The sequence below is a fragment of the Athene noctua genome, chromosome 1, assembly GCF_965140245.1.
Source record: "Athene noctua chromosome 1, bAthNoc1.hap1.1, whole genome shotgun sequence".
Taxonomy (NCBI): domain Eukaryota; kingdom Metazoa; phylum Chordata; class Aves; order Strigiformes; family Strigidae; genus Athene; species Athene noctua.
In genome coordinates, this window is record NC_134037.1 from 76,095,532 (window position 1) to 76,116,242 (window position 20,711).

Here is a 20,711-nt window from a genome sequence, read left to right on the forward strand (position 1 = left end):
CTTCCTGTGCAATACACTTTCACATATGATCTCTCTTATTTCAGTCCTTCACCCACAGATTTTCCTGCATTCAAACGCCTTGAAGAAGCAAGCAGACCATGAGATGAAAGGCAACACTGATCAAGGCAAACCAGTATCTATATATTTCCTTTTCTTTTTTTAATATTGCAGAGGCTTTTGCTTTCAAATGTCATGAACATAGCAAAAAAATAGGAGTATTTAAAACCAAAACCAGAGTTCAGTAACTCTTGAGAATTGTTTAATCATTGTGTACAGTTACACCTTGAACAATACAGAATAGAGGGCCTTTATAACTGATTTAGGACTTGGATCACCTTTCTTTTGTTCTTTACTGTTATATCTTATTAAACTAAACTTTATATATTAAGACACATGTTGTGTGACTACATATTTGTTTGAAAACCATAACTGAATTGGCCTAAACTTTAATTTTATTGAAATTGTAGGCAAGAATGTAGTATCTGCTTTCATCCAACACAACTGTCACTATTACTAGGACACCAAGGAAATTCCTAAAAAGCCCTGGACTTAAAGTCTTTTAAGCGACTCCATCATCAGCTCTCTGGGGGCTGGCAGGTCACCCAGTATGGAATAACTGCTACCTAATTCTTGCTCTTTACCAGGTGACCTATCACATATGAAACTCATACAACAGCCCAAGTAGTCAGTTTTCCCATTTTGACAAGTTTGATGATGCTGAATGCGTACAACAAAGGTCTTAAGGAGAAACTTGCTTACACAAGCTATGAGCAGTGGGCCAGAAAAAGCCTGGAAAACTGAGAATCTGAAAGCACATGTATTGGAAATTCATATCCTTTAAGATTGCACATGAGTATTTATGTCAAACATTGTTAGGAAGTGCAGAACTACCGCTCTAAATGAGAAGATCATTATTTTAATATTTAAAATGCTAAAAGTTTTCAAAATTGAAATATTATCGATACCTTTGGGGTGGTGGTTTTGTTTTGGTGAGGTTTTTTTTGGCAAGCAATTTAATCCACAGCAGTATCACAGCTCTACTTGGGTATTAAATCACCGTGTTTCATAGTAGAGTAGGAGGGAGAACTCTAACATGTGTAGACGTGACAGACAACATTTGGCAACCACCAGCTCACTCCATCTTAGTAAAAAGCTCTGCTTCATTATGGCTAAAATTTATGAGAAGGGGAGGGAAAGGTGGCAAAGTTGGTTTAATTTAAAGTTAGATTAATGATTTTAAGTGACTTGTTTATTTGTTTTGGAAAAGCTTTTCATTTACGCAGCAACTCAACCCTAACGTCTGAAAGACTTGAATAATTTATTATTCTTTACTGAAACTACAAAAATATAAATCCCTATCCCAAGGGAGACAGAATTATTATTAAAAAAGATAAATTTTATTAATCATATGCTAAATAGTGACCTCCAGTGACACCTCAAACAGAAGTCACACACATCTATTTGGATGGTAAACACCCCATGCATTTATCATAGAGCTGATTGAAGATACACATGCTTAAGACTTTTTTCTTCATGATTTTTTTTTTCAATCAATATGAGTCAGCATGAGAGGCAGTGGTAACTAAAACCAACAATATTTTAGCAGAATAAGCTTTCCCAATATATTATAGTCCTTTATAAAATAAATACTTGTTGAAAACAAAACCAAAGACTACCCTCCCTCTGAGATGCACCAAAAATTGTCTTCCAGCTTGTAAAGCAGAAAACAGATGAAAGCCAGTAATACCCACCAGGAAGGTGTAAGAACAGCAAAGCATTTAGATAGTGTATTTGTATAGTCAGGGTAATGACTTAAATCTTTTAGGTCTTTTTGCTGTTTTTTTCTGACAAATATATTTTCCTGTAATTTTCCCTTAGTTTCACTGCTAGACTGAATTAAACAAAGTTTCCACTACAGTTAACAAATTATAAATCAAAGATATATTGCCTACCCCAGAAGTGGGTATTATCTGCACATCTGCAAGGGTATTTCTGGTTTAAAAGATCATTAAACCAGCCTTCCATGTTTTTCATTATTAATAGCTTTCTGCATTTAAGTAACATTTGCCTTACATTTTTCTCTTTATAATTTCTTAAATAGTTGTGCATGTCAAATTTCTATTTCATATTTCAGAAAAAAACAGTTTATGAAACTACCATGTAGCTTTTAGTTTTAAATTTCTTTAGACATACCTAAAAACATACAGTACCTTCACCCACTTATCCGCTTAAACAATCTGCTACTTGCTACTAAGCCTTTCACAGTCTTAAATGGTAAAAATGTACAATTTCAGAATCCATTTTAATTCCCTCCACTTCAATTTTCCATGCTTAAAGTGATCAGAACAGAGTTTTTGTTGTGTATTTATTTTTTTATGCCTATTTTCCCTGCACCATTCACTGACAACACTTATGTTCCATGATGTGCTCTGTTTCTGATTAGCAAAAGATGTTCAAAAAGTGTCATCTTTCCTATTGTGAATGGAATTGAGGCACAATCCCTGCCTACTTTTCAGTGCTAACTGGACACTGCATTGTAATTTCAGCAAGGTCTACACAGATACCTTTATATCACTGACCTTTCTCAGAAGCGCAGTAGATAGGTCTCATGCTACTAGACATCATTCATTTCCACATTTACCTTTAAAGACCTTGCCAAATCCTTGCTGTAAGATATAGGTGGACTCTGTTCCAAAGAGTTGTCTGCTTTCCAGCATCATAAAATCAGTTATTTTTAAAGTGGATACTTCAAAAAATGATGAAGGTGTCTAACATACACAGTAATTCCATTACTTACACTAAGGAAAGTCTGAGTATATTAAAACATGATAGCTCGACACAGAGTGCCCAGCAACTAAATCAAATTAAGTTATTTGGGGGTTTAAAGAGTTAAATTAAAAATACACTGAAGAAAACAAACATATATGGCATGTATAAATTTAAAGCAAGCAACACTCTTAATTGTTATAATTTGTTTTTTAAGTTACTTAAAGAAAGGACTATCATGCTCCCAATTTTTATTCCCATGCTCACCCACATTCCATTGTTTTTCTTTTCACTGAGAAGCAGACCGGAAGTGCTTTAAAAATCATTACCATGTATTTCTGTTCCTTTCCAGGAGTGAAATGCTACCTGTATATTTTTCTGACCTCTGAATATAAAGTTTCTAATAGATTCCTCATGTAAGTGCTCAGTCATGTAGCTGAGCCACTGTCTCACTGGGACAGGAAAAGTCTATCCAAGCAACTTCAGTGATTGTACTGAGGTCTCCATTTGAATATGACAAACCAAACAAGATCTCTTCCTAGAATACATAATGTGGGTATGCCTAGATTATTAAAAAAAAAGCATTAAACCAAGCAGTAAAACCAAACATTCACTGTTTTCAGTCGAGGGGGAGGGGGTGACAGCCCTGTGAAAAGGATGGTCCTAAAGTACCCACATCTGCTAGGTGCACACTGTACATACAGAACGGTAATGCATTTAAAAAGCTAAATCCAGGTTCTTAATCTACAGTACTTCACAAGAACAGGAAGAAGAAATAAGAAGTTAACAGCAGCTTTTAAATGTTTACCCTGATTACTTTTTTTTTTTTTAAATACAAAATTGAACCTCTCATACCTTCCACAAACAATGAGGACAATGAGGAATTAAAAAATTCAAAACAGCATGTAGTATTACACAATTCACGTTTAAGGCTCAAATCAGGCTGTTTGCCTGGCTCTTTCTAGACTCAGTTCCATACTGTCCTGCCAAAGTTTGCTTCACTATCTGCAGATGTATCTTCTTAACAATACAAAGGTGAGCTGTTATTTTCATCACCAAAGTTTTGTTTTGTTTGGTTGGTTTTTTAAATTAAACATCCCACTAAGGAAATGTTTCATTTCCTCTGTAGAAACAGAGCCAATGATACCTTAATTCCTGTATTTATCTATTAAGTTACTTTTTGAAAGCAGTAATTTGGCATTTAAACCAGGAACAAGACTGGAAAGGGAAGCTATTAAATTATGCTGAGAATGAAGGAATGTTCAATAATTTCCTTTGCTTCCAGTCTCACTAATGAGGAATATTGTGGTTCAGACAATTATTTAACCACAGAGATGAAGTAGCAAAAACCTGAGCTTCAACTGGCAAGAAGAGGCCAAAGCGTAATTAGGTAATTTTGACTTCGTGTTAGATGGATCTTACGAAATTTGTCAAAGAATACTTAAATAATAGGCTGTGACTAAGAGCTATTAAAAGTTCTCTCTAAGCACCAAGATGGCAGAAAAATGCAAATGTAAATCTTCTCTTTAAATTGGGGATTAAAGGAGGAGCTAAGGAATTCACTGTCCATAAACTTTGCTTCAATACCTGTGAAAAAAAAACAGTAAGCACATCATAAGCACCTTAAACATATGTAAATTAGCAACAGCCAACGTCATTTGTCAAGAGTCAATCACGTCAGACTAACTTAATTTCCTTCAGTGACAGGATAACAAGCCTTGAGAATATAGGAGTGGTAAGAAGTGTCATTTATCTTGACTTCACTAATTGCCAAAAGCCTTATGAGACAGTCCCACCTAGCTGAAAAACTGTATTTAGTAGTAAACATTTCACTATCAAGGTTCATATGAAGACAGATTGCACAGGGACTTATCTTGAATCCAGTACTTTTGAATATTTTCCTTAACAACAGGATAACAGAAAAAGGTCAACTGATTTCTATAAAGAAAACCAAGATGGGAGCCGCTACAAAGATGCTGGGAAAAGGGTAAGAATTAGAAACAAATCTTGACAATTTTGAGAAGTAGTCTAGGAAAAAAAGAAGGAAGGCAAGTCTATAAGACAAACATCCTGTGCTGTAACCGAGTAATGACAATGAGCACAGTAAATGCAATGTGAAAGTCAATGACCAAGAGGGTGGCATTGCAAAGAAAGATCTGGGTCTTGCACCATTGGGTCCCACACTGAATGTGAGCCCACAAATCTAATCAGAAACATGTAGAAGAGCAAAACTACTGTTCATTCTGCTAAGACCTATCAAGTCTGAATGGAAAAATTGCATCAAGTTTTGGGCACAGAGTTTCATGAAGAATGTAAATGAACAGTAAATTATCCAGGGAAGAGCAGAGTAAATGATAATTTGTCTAAAAAGCAAAGAGAAGGGAGAAATTACAACTGTCTTCCAATACATACATGTGTCAACTACCATGGAAAACTCTCCAACTCTAAATTCATGTATGTAGCGAGTTGAAGAAGGACCCTACAATATATTTCTCAATTATAAAGAAAAAAAATTTACACAGCAGAATTAAATACCAACAACAAAATGTTTTAATAGTAACGACCCAAAAAAACTGAATCAATTTGTCTCTAAAGCAGCTGTAAAGACTGTCTGTAACGACAGACCAGACAAATATCCTTACAAAGTGACATAGCTGTAGATGATCTAAGCATTGTGCTAAGACTAGGTGACACAGTAGTCTCTGTGCTTTTATCTGCACTGTTTCTTACCATTCACATTATTTCTTTATGTATGAGAAAGATGAAGATACATCACCTCAAATGTCTACTTGATCTTTGTGTAGTGAACTCATATGAACAACCGTGAATTCCCCAAATACAGGTGAAATACGTTTCAGAGTAACTCACTTATTCCAAACCTAAATTTGTGCATCTCCAATGTTATTTATAGCATCACATGACCCTTATATGCATATATAGCTCATTTATCTTCCCATATGCCAGCCAGAAAATTGGGGGTTCTACCTCAACAAAAAATATCTTTGACACATTAAAAAGTCAAACAGAAATGTTGGGGCAGAATCACAAGCACATAACTTAATATACATTTTTCTGAACTCCAGTAGCAAATTTAGCACATATTTGCCTGTCATCGGGAACAGATGTTTTTAGGAAGGTTTCTTGCTAAATTCTATTTGCAATTTTGAAGGCCCTTTTGGGTACAGTCATATACCTCCATAGTACCATGTCTCTCATTTTAAATCCTTTTTAACACTCAGACTGAAATATTTAGCTTTCCTCATCCACACACCTACAAAAATACCATGACAGACAAAACTGGATAAGAACACAGCTTTGCTTGCTATGCATAACTTCACTATGATCGCACAAGCACAGTACAATTTAATACTTTATATAAATTGTAGCCCTAAAAGAACTTAACGTATCAGTGGCACCACAGGAAAACCACCAAAGTAATATTCACTTTGCAGAGTCTCAAAATAATCATTAGTGCAACCAGATGGCAGCAGCAAATGTGACAGTGGACAATATACAGGATGTCACTACTTTGAAGCCATTGGTATTTTCTTCATTAAAAAAATCAGGAATAGGTTTTTCCAAAATACAGTCACAATTCTACTTTATGTTTATATCTCCACCTTCATTGAATCAGCTGGGAAAGTCCTTATGGAGAAGAGGGCTTCCTCCTCCCTCAAAAAGTGCACCCCAAGCATTTGCACTGCCTCCTGAATTCAGTAGGTGGCATTTCAATGCATTTACTGTTAACTGTCCGGTGATCATTTTGTAGATATTCATAGCTGCAAACGTTACAGCTCAAGATACTATACTGAAAATAATAAAGTAAGTGTTGATAGCAATACAACCTAACTACCAAGATATACATCTTCGTAGGCACAGGAGGTTTTCTTTAAAACAGTTTAGCAACCTACCTAGGACATATTTTAAGGATTTGGTTTCTATACAAGTAGCAGAAAAGCTGAAGGAAATATTTGGCAAGTGACTCAAATTTTAGAGACATTTGTTTTGCAACACAGGTATCACTAGTTCCTGTTAGGAAAGGGATTTTCTTTGGTTCTTCTTCATATTAGGGATGAGGAATGGTGTTGAGCTAGAAATGACAAAGAACATTTTAGCAGTCTGAGAATTTTAGAAAGTTGTTCCTTTAAATGAGAGAAACGAATGGATGAAACAACTACAAAGAGCAACAGTAAGTGCATATTTTGAAAACTCTGCCCCAGAGTATGAAGCCTACTCCCGCCATTTAGAAGGGCCAGTAACTAAGATTACAGAACAGCACTTCCCAATATATCACACAACCTTAGCCAGGGAGCATTTGAAAGCTGATCTTAAATTTGAAAGCAAACTTCTTCCTTCATGTGAAAGAAGATCTGTGGATCACAAAGAAAGACTGCAGCTAAAGGCATAGGGGGAGGGGGACAGTAAACATTGACACCAAAGATACCAGTTTAAGATACCAAATCTCTTCTCCATAAATTACGTGAAATAACTTTTTCCTCTCTCTGCTCAGCAGGGCAGAACAAGTAATTTAAGTACAGTGGTGTCTTTACAGAAACAATCACACTACCTGCCTGACTACAACCACTGCAATTTTTTACTTTTGGCTTTGTCTTTATAGCAAAAAATTCCAGCTCCACAACCCTAACCTCTGGATTACGTGAAGAAATTTGATGTAAAACCAATTTACAACCAGTTACCACAAGCAGCTTATAAGTCCAGTATTTGACTTGCAATTGGCAAGTTCCATCTCTTGTAGTATCCCTTCTCTTCTGCATAAGTGTGACATATGCTTAACTAAATCCATTGAGCTTTTCTCCAGTTAGAGGCCCAACAGTCTCAAGCAGTCAGTAGATGCTGGTTCGGACAAGCACACCAGAAGGCAGACGGGCACTGTGAATTGTACCTGAGCTTTGTAGCAACAGGTATTAAAAGACTGGCTTGCCCTTGAATTACACATTTAATTTTTACTTGAAAGTTCATCTTGCCCTTGAATACATTTAACATTTTCACTTACAGAAGGCAGCAGAAAAAAAATGTGTTTCAATTCTCTCTCAGGCAAAAGCTCATGGATAAACTGGGAATTTTTCCCGCAGATTTGACTGCTGCTAGATATAGACCTTTACTTTGGAATTATATCTACCAGCACCTCATCTTGCTGCCGCCATGTGATCCTTCATGATTTCAACAACTATGAGCAAGAGAGCTGTGTGCAGGTAACAATGCTCCTCTCAAAAATAGAAGCGTCCTGGAAGCACTGCAGCTTCACTTCAGCGCTTTTTTTTTTTTTTCCTGTATGCCAAATATTATGTCATGGGTGGTTTTTGAAAGGCTTTCACCACAGTCACTCAACTTGGTTTGCCACTCTCCTTCCTTTCTACACTGAGAAATAAATAAAATCTGTAAAATCAGTGAAGCCAGTACCACAAGGCCTAAAAGCAAGGGCTGGCAGACGTGGTACCATCACACTTAGCAGTCAAGCAATTACAAAGGCAACGGGGGAGGAAAAGGTGAGAAAAGGAAAGGGGGAGTCACCATTTTCCCTTGGAGCATGTATGAAAATTAATTTCAAACGATCACACAAAAGAAGTTGCCAGGAACCAGTTACAGTAACAGGGGAAATCAACATTCAAAATTCCTATGGCTGTGATCAAATTATAAAGAATAAAATTAGCCAGAGAATATCAAATAGAATGGCTCTTTATTTACTTTCCTTTGTTCTGCTTTCTTCCACTTAGAGAAATTAAAGTGTACTTTCTTTTACAAAAAAAGCCACAGGCAGCGATGGCCTGTGTATCTGCACAGATTTACAGCAAGAGAGCAAACAAAACCGAGGTATAGCATCTTTTATCTCTTTGTACTTTGTGCAAACCCTGACAGCCTTGCTGCTTGAAACAGTCAAATCACAAAAATTTTTTTAAAACATCTAAAGAGGGGCTGTTTCAAAACCAAGAAGTGTTAATTTTCTGTTGGTGGAACTTTCAGGGGTCTGGGGAAGGGGCAAGAAAGTTAAAAAAAAAAAATCAGCACAAATGTCAGCATTTGATTAGGGATCATAGCTCGTTTGCTCTAAGAACTGAGAAATTCTCCAGAGCAGTTACTTGATGCAGCCCAGTCTCTCTCTTCTCCTGCAGCAACACTAATGTATTTCTATAGCAGAGAAGAAATCTATTCTCTGCAGCTTTGTTTAGAAGGGCAAACTATTGTTCTTCATCTTAGAGCATCTAAAATGTTGCATCACAAGAACAAAACAGACAGTGCAGCAGCAACTGCACTGATGTTTTCTGTAGCTCAGTGCCTAGTTGTGCTATTTTATGTGTCTTTTTGTCTTTCCAACAGGTTCATTTACTCTGGCCACCTTATCTGTAAAAGTTCCAGGCTCCCTTATGGAGTGTAGCCTCAATACTCCAAGTGCTGTAATGAGTGACTGACAGCTCTCAATTTAACAGTGTGTTGACTCTACCTTCAAAAACCATCCCAGGAAATCTCCATTAGGTGAAACAAGACCATGAAATTCATGTCACCATTATAAACTGTAAAACCAGCTTGTTTTTCTTTATGAAGTGTTTAATTCCATTTTATTTTTCCCTAAGTCACTACACAAATGTCATTGCCAAAGACTTATCTCTTGCAAGATGCTGGGACAGTACCAAAACAGTCATAAAATCTAAACATACTTTATAATCAAATTAAACAATGCTAAACAAGACAAATGATTATACTTAGCTTTATGCCCTGGGCTTTCTAAGATGATCTAAATCACAATTCCCTTTCACATGTCCTATGCAATTGGACTAAAGCCTGAAAAAGATATAGCTGAGAGCCTTCCTACACCTTCCTCAGTTTCTGTTTAAAAATCTCTTCTGTTCTGTTCTAATAGATCCACCATTCAGAGAGTATCACAAAAACTATCAACTGTTTTATTTCCTCTGATTTCATACAAGAAAAAATAGATATAGTCTGTGCATATATGGTCTTCCTTTGTCCTTGTTTCAAAAAAGTTTAAACGTAATCATACACATAATACATCTATTAAAATACACATATCGCTTGTGTAAAAATCCTACTTTTTCAGTAGTTTTATTTTGGGCTGTGGTTTGGTTTTTTGTTTCCATTTTTTGTGATAGTGTTTCTCCTCCTTTTGCAACGTAAAAATTGTGTAACATCCAAACACTTCTATTCTCAAAATGGCCCTTAATCACCACCTCAAAGAACATCTGTAGGTTGTTTACAGATAGACTGGCATAATTTCTAGCAGCTCTTACCTGGCACAAGAGACTTACAGTGAGCATGCCAACAGCCAAGTTTATTAAATATGCAAAAGTAACACGGAGAGCTTCATTTCTTCTGGTTAGCAGCTGTTAATTTTTTACTCAGCCTGTAATTCCTCTCTTTTTCTAGAACAATGTTCATTAAGCTTCAGCACAACCATCTTGAACCTCCAGGGAACATACACCATCCCAACAGTGTACTGGACCTCCATAATGTTAAAGCCTGTATTTGCTTACTAACAAAATCTTTGTTGCCTCCTCAATTTTTGGTTAGGAACCCTGAACATTAAAGATTAATATACTTAACCCAGTGTATCATACAGTTGTCTTAAGGCTGAAGCATAACTTTGGCTTACTCCTAAATTCAGCTGCCTTTTAAAATACTGACCACACATTAGCCAAAGGAATTTTTCATGTTTTCCACTGTTTACATGTTGCATGGAATCTCCATGCAAGTGTTCTTTCACACTTCTAGTATGATCAGATTACCTGTTAACCTAAAATCAGAGGTTCATTATAAATGCATGGAAAATATTAGCTGCTTTTCAGCCATACTGTAAGATCATTCCACTGAAACACACTACTGATTGCTGCTACTGTCTGCAGATCAGCATGTGTACCAACTACTCACATTCCCTAAGGAATATTATTTTTTATGCCACAAGAACAGATTAGTTGTCATAGACAAGCTCAATTAGCTGTCGTATTACACAATCAGGCTACAGTTCTATCCTCCTATTGCAGTCACTTACCAGCAACGTCAAAATAAAACCATGTTCTACGTTTTAGCAATGCTGTTCCCTCTGACACTTTTCTTTTACTGAATCAACCCTAATCCATACCTGAAAATAACTTTTATCTGGTACCTTCAATTTGCAAGGCTGCTTTAGAAAAGGAAAAGCACTCCTGAAGTATAGAAAGCTAGTCTATTTTTTAGACTTTTCCACTCAAGCATACTATTGAATGATAGGAGGTTTTTCCACAGAATAAAGCCGCCTAGTCCTCAAAACCTGACCACAACTTCCAAAGACTCCTCCACAGTCACCAAATCCATGGGTCAGTTTTGTTACTGAAAATAGTAACCAAGAAAACTCTAAACCAAATGACAGTTTAGAGAGCCAACACTGGTTTTATTGCAGAGCAGGGTGCATGGGGGATTTCTCCTCCTAACATGAACACCAACGGGACCTTTCTACACTATATTTATACACACAACTTGCAGAATTAGTAATTTTCCAAGTCCATCCTCTCTAGAATGATTGGTTAGTAAGTTACATACAATTATAATACTGCTGACAATACTTCTACTACCACACATGTTCAGGTGAAGAGTCTTCACCTGGGCAAGGGTCATCTTGACCTATAGGCATGACTTTTAGTATCATAAGGAGGCTAGTTCAGCTAAGCATACATGGACCTTGAGTTTGTTTGCCAAGTTGGTAATGCACACTCTTCAAGGTCTTCAAAGGTCTTTGAGCAGGATGTCCTTGCTCAAAGAAGGCTATCTACTTGTTCTTCTGATTAGGGATGCCTTTGGCCTTAACATATACAAAGAACATCTTTCTTGACCTAAACATAATATTGCTACGTTTAGGGGTTTTTTTGCACTCTTTTCCAATTAAAACAATTGTTGGCACCATAATTCAAAGACAGCCCGTATTTTTAATGCTGCTTGCTAAAAACACCCCCCCCCCTCCACCCCTCATTTCAGCCACATAACCATCAGAAACATGTGCATTGTATTCAAGTTTTGCTGGCAGAGCGCTAGTATCTCCCTACAAAAGTGGTCATTAACACACTTCTGCAAGGGGAAAAAAAGGGAGGAAATACAGTTACTTTCCTCTAAAAACAAAACTGCTGGGTTCTCATCCCATGATGCTTGATGGCCTGAAATTATGAAGTTTATCACTGCAACAGTAAGACAGAACTCATTCATCTAACAAAAAAGGGAGTTTGAACAAAATGAACATTTAAAAAAACTTTGAACCTAGTCAAAAAGTTGTAGAATCCACTTGTTTTCTAACTCTAAACAACTGTAACTAAGCAATTGTAAAGGCCTTATCACATCAGTTTGAAGAGACAGGGCTCATGGAAGGTCATATCCAGATCCAAATTCTTCAACAAACCCCCCCCAAATTATCTCCCTTATTTTCATTTAGAAGTACCCTTGTACAGACGAAACAATGTTTTGTTTCTCCATTATAAGGAATGAAAGTCTTCCAGGATCTGGCTATTTGGCTAAATTATCTGCTTACAGATACTGTATTCTTCTTACTGAGGGCTATAGGAAGAAATTCCAGCGCTAATTTATCACTGGACTATTGGGCTATATGAAGTGAAAGATAATGGCCTGCAAAGAGATATATAGCTATTTCAGTGAAAATAGCTGAGGGACTGCTATTAGCTCCTGATGCAAACACAGAGCAAAGAAGTGAAATTCTATTGAGAAGCTTTTCTTTTTTCTTCCTGGTCCCATCTTCCCTCTTCCAAAAGAGTAAGTGTTGTGCTTGCTAATAAAGAAATACTAAGTGGGGAGGGAGGACAGTACTTGTGTAACCTATAACTTTTATTATGCCTCCATCCTAATTTCAGAGGAACCCAAACATTAAGTGGGTAACTTTCATTTAGACTCTGAAGTTTAAAATTTTCTTTCAGTAACAGAAAGAAAGAGGAGAAAGACATTTGTTTCAACCAGTTTGCAGTGTTGGAACTTGCAGCAAATAAATACTTCTCTTTGTAGTAAACAATAAAAGAGAATATTTACCAAGAGTTACAGTATTTGATATGGAACATTCAAAATTAAACATGAAGGGTGACTGATTAGTTCAGGGTTAATAATGCATTCTTCCTTAAAAGAAAACAAAAAAGCATAGTTCAAACTGAGTCCAAAGATGGCAGGTGACAGAAAGCAGCGACCTCAGATGACTGTTCTAGAATCACATCCCAAAACCCAGCACAATTAGCACTAATTGGTCAGCAGTCTCAGCAGAGATGCCAACAATTGAGTAAGCATTGAAAACCAAAGTCTCCACCTCTCCCCAGGAAGGATGCTCTATTCAGGTCAGAAATTTGAAACACCAGTGTAGAGAAGCCAGCACTTACCCTATTAACACAGCACTGGGCCCATAGATAGAGGGCTCATCAGCAACTGAGCAGCATCTACAGCACCAGCTGCATTTCGATTTGTTACTTCACTTGCAGCACCTACCATATTTACCATACGCTAGAAACCACCAGTAAATACAGTTCCATGATGACTATGAAGAATTGCTTTCTTTAGTGCAACACAGGACATCAATTACCAGGAACGTCATTGACATCTTCCACCCACATTCAATTACCAAGCTATGCAGGACTGCATAAGTTACTTCTGCTTTGAAGTAAAATGCTTTACAGAAAATTGTATCAAGAGTGCCCAGCATGAAAACGTCACAGGGCAACCAGAGAGCCACAAAGGTCTGCAAGCAGTGGATATGAAATAGGAAGTGTGCAGTGCAACTTTGGAACATGAAGTCTCATAGCAGTTTGTCTTCATTAAAAACAGAGGAGAAGACGAAAGGGAGGGCAGAACACTTCCAGAGTCCCTGATGACTGGCAGTGACAGGACAGCTTCAAACAGCACTATTTTCCCAGCTACACAGTGAGTGGAGGTTTCTTAAAAATAAGCTCAAATGATCTGCATGAGGCAGAAGACAAGAAAGACTTTGTTCTCTAGATAGAAACTGGTGAAGCACTATGCTGTTTTAGGCACCTATTGCTCCAGGACTTCATGAATTTGGGCTGGGTAACTGAACCCTAAGGGAAAGGAAAAAAAAAAATTACTCCCTGAAAAATGGCAGCAATCAAAAAACACTGTGGTAAAATACTACGGTGAGATGGTCTCATATATCAAATATTGATCCAGCTCCAGTAAACACGTGAAGTTCATGGAAGTCAATTTTCCCATTAAACCTATATTCATGCCTTAATAGAACTACTCCATATTTTATATTCCTTTTCATTCTTGCTGCAATAGCAAAATAATTTCAGCTCAAAAACCAGACTTGCCTTTAAATACAAGAGAATTCTAAAAGCATGTCCTGAAATTTCCTCTCCTCCTTTCCTCTCTTCCAAAATACTACTGGAAGGGCTATTAAAAAATGTTATATCCTAGAATCCATTTCTCTCCTGTTAAACTGCATTTTGCTTGCAAATTGGAATGACTGGTGCAACAGTTAAAAATACCAAATTTAGGAAGCTTTATGTCCTCTCCCATTTTATTTGCCTTGTTCTCCCACCTTAAACAAACAATTTTATTTCTAGAGAAATCCAATACATACACAGAACACTAGAGAGCACAGTCTTCTGTTAAAAAAAATTTACAATAGTAACACAAAAGTACCCATTTATTATACAGTTTCATTTGGCACTGATCATAATTAGACAAGTGGAAAAATGAAACAGTTACATTTAGGTCAGCCTCGTGACTCAAAATGTGCACAACCTTCCTCTGGAAGAAGCTAGCGGCATGTTCTTTTTGAGTTTTGAAAAATTAATCTGAAAATGCAAAAGTAAGGGGGCAGGTTAAATGACAGGAAGTTTTACACTAAAGTGCTTTCTCATCACAGCCACAAAATTCAGATACGCACCGAATGCCTGACTGTACCACATCGTTAGCATTGAAGTTAAACTACAGCAAAAAGATCCACAAATGAACATGTGTTATGGCTGTACAGCAGACACACAGCAAGTCCAGATTTAGATCAAAATTCAGAAGATTAGTAAGAATTTTTCACATGGGGTAAAAATGTGAAGTTCCTTTGGATAAGAAGCAGGCAACACAGCCACAGTTGAAAATTGCTGCACTATAGTTTTGCCTATTTTAGTCTTCACTCATAAGCTAATAGGGCACTAGCACAGAGAATCATAGAAAATCGCAAGTTGGAATACCTCTGGAGATCACACGATTAAACTTCCTGCCAATTTCAGGAGCCAACTTCAAAGCCCGGTCTAGCTGTTAAGAACCTTAGCCACTACAGTTTTTAATACGTCTAGAGATGGAAATACAACTCAATACAATACTCAACTAGACTTGCTGTGCAGAATTGTCACCCTTATACCCAATTCTCCCACCACAGCTTGTTCCTGCTGAGTCTTTTTCTTTCACAGGGCACCTCTGAGGAGAGTGTGGCTCCATGTCCATCTTGTATAATAACAAACCATCAGTTAGGCAGCAACAGCATTTGGAAACCTCTGGAGCCTTTTCCCCTCCAAATTAAATCAAGACAGCTTCCTCCACCTCTAGTCCTGTCATGTACTCCAGCCTCCAAGCACTGCACTCTCCCCAGTCTCTCAGTCTCCCAAACTGGGGGCCTGAAACCAACCATGGTATATGGCATATATAGATATGACCTTATGAGTGCTAAGTAGATGGGAATAATCAATTCTCCCTATCTGACGATGACAATCTTGCTCACACAGTCTGTATCAATGCACTGGGTTATTCCTTCTCAGGTGCAAGAATTTGCTTTGCAGTCTTTTTTGTTGGTGGGTTGCTTTTTTAAAAAAAAAAAATTATGGGGTTCCTGTCAGCCCATCCCTCCCACCGAAGGCCCCAGTAGTGGGAACATATTGACTATTCCTCCACAATCAGATGTCATTCACAAACATGCTGAAGGTGCACTCTGTTCCACTGTTTGAAGTCATAACAATGCGAAACAGTACCAGTCTCAGTCCCAACCCTTGAGGAACACCAACAGTCCAGCCAGCTTGCTTTCCACCTTTTGGCTCATCTATCCCATCCATATATCCCTAATTTGTCTATCAGAGACTCTGACAAATAACTTTCTAAGATCAAGACCAGGGAACACTACTGCTTTCCCTTCATCCAAAGAGACAGCAACAACTTTCTCACAGAAAGCAATCAGGTTGGGCACCCTTCTTAAAACCCAGGCTGGCTCTTCACAACTGTCGTCTTATTCTTTTACACTTGGAAACAGATTACTGCACTAACTTGTTGCTTGGGGACTTACTAAAGCATTTTTTTTTTAAGGACTGAGGACACATGGGGCTTTGGGAAAAAGACTTAGTGAGCTCCTAAATCTCACAATCAAGAGATGTTCCCAATAATTTACCTACAAGTTTCTCCTTGAAATTTTGCCCAGCCTTCTCAGCTCCATCTCCAATCACAACCAGATTCTGCATCTGTGGCAATCACTTCTCTTCATTAACCAGCTTATCCTACCCTCATGAAGAGGATGGGAGTTCTCAGGATCTCCTATCTCTCTAGTTTATCAAAACATGAAAATATCCCTCCAATATCTCAATGATGTGTTGTGGTTTTGTTGTTTCAGTTTGTTTGGTTTTTATTTCAGGATTCCTCTAAAATTCTGAAAGGAATCAATCCATAACATGCTAACAGTTAACTGACATCTTGCCGACACACCAAAGCCCCTAACTGTCCTTGTCACTGATAAACTGCATATAAACGTGCAATTTGATACCAATAGAGAAATAAATTCCATTATAGCTATTATATTTCCAACTTTAATTTAATTTGTTGTCCATATATCTAGTTTTCATGTCTTTTGACTTACTGGATAGTCATTTCCAGCCTTCACTTACCTCTTTTTTTTTTTTTTTTTTTAAAGCCATTAAAAACCTTCTCCCTTCAGCCTTCCATTGCTTCTGTAGTTGCTGTGATTATTCTATAACAAATGTCAGTAAATAAATCAATTTTCATCTCTCAAGACTTCCAGATGGCTATCATTTCAAGTATTCTCCCACCAGTTTTCAGCTTTCCAACTTTTATTCCATACCCAAAAAGAAATTATGTCCATCTCAATTTTAAACAATCATTGACTGATGTGCTTTCTTAGCCTATTCATATTTCTCCAAATAAGGCTTTCTTGTCTTTTCAGTCACTGAACACTATCATGCCATCCTGTTGAACTTTAAACTCTCTAAAGTCTTCAACTGTATGTTAACCCTGTTCTGCTTACCATACACTCAAGTCATGTTTCATCCCACCACTGCACATACACTACCTCAAATCACAACAGATGCCAGTTCTTCTACAGTCATTTTCAACACAAACAAGGTATGTTTGCAGGTGTGATGGTTACCATTTACACCTCTCAGCTGTTTTGTAAAATGGTAGATCCTAAACTCATGAGATGCTGATCATTAAATATTATTTACTAAATCTCCTGTTTTGAATTAACCATTTATCTTCCACCAGTGCACTTTTAGCCTCATTGTATTTCAGTACATAACAGTCATTATATCCAAGGTTCCCTTTAATTCTGGCTTTCTCCTTCCTGTAAGGCTTTATGATAGACTTAGATCCAATCAGATATCCCTTATATGACTAGAACAATATCAAGCACTCCAGACTTAACTTTCTCATCTAAAAAAAGAAAATGTCTGCATAATTTAGCAATGCTCTTGAAAATACAGGCACTGCTTCATTTTCCAACCAACAACTAGCTTAGTACAGTAGCCTACTTCAGGACATGCTTCCACAATTAACTTTCGTTATCACTTCCACTGTCCAATAAATATGTGCTACAACGCTGCTGTAATACTGCCTCTTCATCCACACTTTACCTCTATTTCATACTTGAATGTGATCAAGTGCCAATGATTTATTTTCTAAATCAACTTGAAGTCATGTGAACAGTAGAAAGCTTATCATTGTTGAACTCACTGGAACCTACCCATTTCTCAACACAGCCTTTCATGCTTTTTTTGCACCACTCCCCCATGACCTTCATTTTTTATTTTTTTTTTTCAAAATTTCATAGGAACAAAGCCTTCGCTGCTACTCTCAAAATTCAACATAACGTAAGTGTCATCTGGAATGCAATCACCAGCATTACAGTAAAATAAGATTTTGGCTTACCCCAGCATTCACTGTGCTTTTAAGTTCCTGGGGTTTTATAAATTTAACTCGAGTCATTAAAAAAATGAAACAGCAAAAAATGAAAGAATTGCATTTTAAGTTATGTATTCATAAAAAAGAACCATAAGATACATACTTCTGATGCATCATTTCTCTTCACATCTGAAAAATTCAGGAACTCACCTAAGTTACCACGTATCACTTCAAGAGTGAAGACTCATGTTGGATCAGGTTTGAGATTTTAAGTATTTTATATAAAGGGGGTTGATTATTTATTTATTTTTAAAGAGGGTTCTTTTCTCAAGAAGTCATCACAAAAGAAATTAGAAAGTACTCGCAGCGCTACTACCTGTGTTCCTTAGTCTATTCTCCAGTGGATGAATGCTTCAGTCCCTGAATGCTAACAGTGTGCTTCAAAACTACCACAGTTAAGTACCACAAGCAGAATACATATTTCAAGGTAATCGTTTACCTGACAGACACACTATTCTTTCAGTTCTGTCTGGGAAGTTAGATAAAGCTTCCTACTTTTCTACTTCATTTTCATAAGTATAATAATACAGTAGTTCTGGTCTCTCAGAAGAGATCTATTGACCTTTACCTTACAGATTTTTTTCTGTTCCCAATAAAACTCTAAATTCATTCTTGTCTCAGCTAGTTGGATATACCTAATAGACAACGTTCTTTAAAGAATAATCCCACATTAGCAAGAACACAGAGCAGATGACAACCCCTACAAAACATTTTTCTGGTTGTTCACTTTGAGTGTCATAATGTTACAAAAGAGTTATGAAACTAAGCTAACAACAATAAAGCAAGACTTATTACACATTGCCTGACAACACAATGCTAAGTGTACACATTTTGCTCCGGTACATCATTGATTTCAGTGTAAAAGAAACAAATATCAATACTAGGGAAAAGTTCTATCTGACAAAACTCACTTTGGTACAAAGAAAACAGAGAAAGAAAAATCAGTAAAAGAAGAAATATCCTAAACCTTGGATTTCCTGTTTTTCAGCAATGCTGTAATATGTCACTGAAGGGTTTATTTTTGTTTCTGCTTTTAAGAAATTTGCAAAATTAGGACTATGAATGCTGAGCATTACTGTTACAGGAAGCTGCTAATATGAGGAACAATTATGACTTTCCCCAGTACAGTTCAATATAAAGCCTTGTTTATTCTTTTATAAACAGTGCTATTTTAAACAAACATTAACTTCAAGAATTTGTTTTAAATATTTCATTGGCACTTTTAAAATGTTTATTTCATTGTCACTGTTACACTTCAGAGGACACTTCACATGCAACATTTAGATGGTAGTTCATCAAGCAACTACCCTGTACACAATGCAATAATTCATATACTTTATAGTAAATTACTTCTCTTCGGCAGAACTGAACTATATTAGGGTATCTGTAGAGTTCACAAGACATGTACAAACTTGTGAAATTCCAAAGACAGAAGTATACAGAGCACTACAAGAAATCCTTCCTGACATGGTCATAGTTGTTTTTAATTTGTAATTTCCATACCATTTTCTCATCTAAGTATTAACAATTCCATCACCAGACTCCCATCTATCATTGCCTTACATTGACACCTGCTGGAAGAGACTGGGATTGTAAACCATTCCTTTTTTACTCAATCAGTGTCTGATTTAACTACAGACTGACCAACACTTCTACTTCCAGTAAACTAAGCACAGGCATCTGAAAAAACTAAGATGCATGACTTTTAACAAAGAGAAAAACATGTAATGTGTAATTTTAAGCTACACAAAAATTCCCAAGGCTGTCACTGCATGGATTCTCAATCAGAAAATATATTTTAATAACAGCCTTTGAGAAGATTTTTTTTTTTTTAGTACCCCTAAAAGTAGATTTAAACTGAAGAAATTAAGTATCCAGCCATTTATTAGGCTCTCAGGCTAATGAGCAAATATTTAGTACCTTTTGAAGTAATAATTATTGTTTGACAAACATTGTTACAAACAAGCTTATACACAAAAATATGACTAAATATGTTTTAAAGCACTTTTCCTAGTGCTTACAAAAAGACAACTAAAAACCATGACTTTAATGAAAGAAAAAAAAAAAAAAAGATTTGCCTTATTCACAAAAGCAAACAGGGCTCTTTAATGACAGAATTGATAAAGACAAGATTAACTGAGGCATACTCATTAAAATAGCTTGTATGTACACAAACTACTGTCTATCATTCTTCATAATGAAGATGCACCTCTTAGTACAGCTTTGTAAACAGAAGCACACTGAAATACCCATTTGAAAACAATGTGATTTTCCCCATATGCCAGAACTTCCTCTACAAGCTTCACTGTTATGAATCAGATACTGCATTACACCCTTCTCTTTCTTCCAAACTCTACTATAGAGGTGGGATCTCTTGTACTTGATGACATTTTTGTATTTCTCATAACAGAAAACACATTTCAGATTTCAGACAGTTTTAAAGTATCACAAGCAGCAAGAATTAAAAAAAAAACAAGTTCAGAGGCAGCCAAATAGATTTTCTATAAGGTTATGTCAGTATACAGCTGAAGACCTCTCCAATTTTATATTTTTCCAAAGTTACGAAGTAAGATGCTTATATAGAAGTCAAATAATACACCACAGTATGACTATTCCACACAGGCACCAACACCACAGCAGTATTAACTCATGGACTTTATAGACCATTTTGATTTTTTTTTTTCTTCCCCATTTGAGTGATCAACCTACTTAAAATTATTTTTACTCAGTAGCTTAGATCATTGCCACCACATTACTTTTCT

General features: G+C 36.6%; 1 protein-coding gene across 6 annotated transcripts in view; it reads right to left on the bottom strand.

Moving 5' to 3' along the window:
* The window catches only part of UTRN (utrophin), a 384,959-nt gene that overhangs the window by 194,153 nt on the left and 170,095 nt on the right, over nucleotides 1-20,711 (bottom strand). The gene's annotated exons all lie outside the window — the stretch shown is intronic.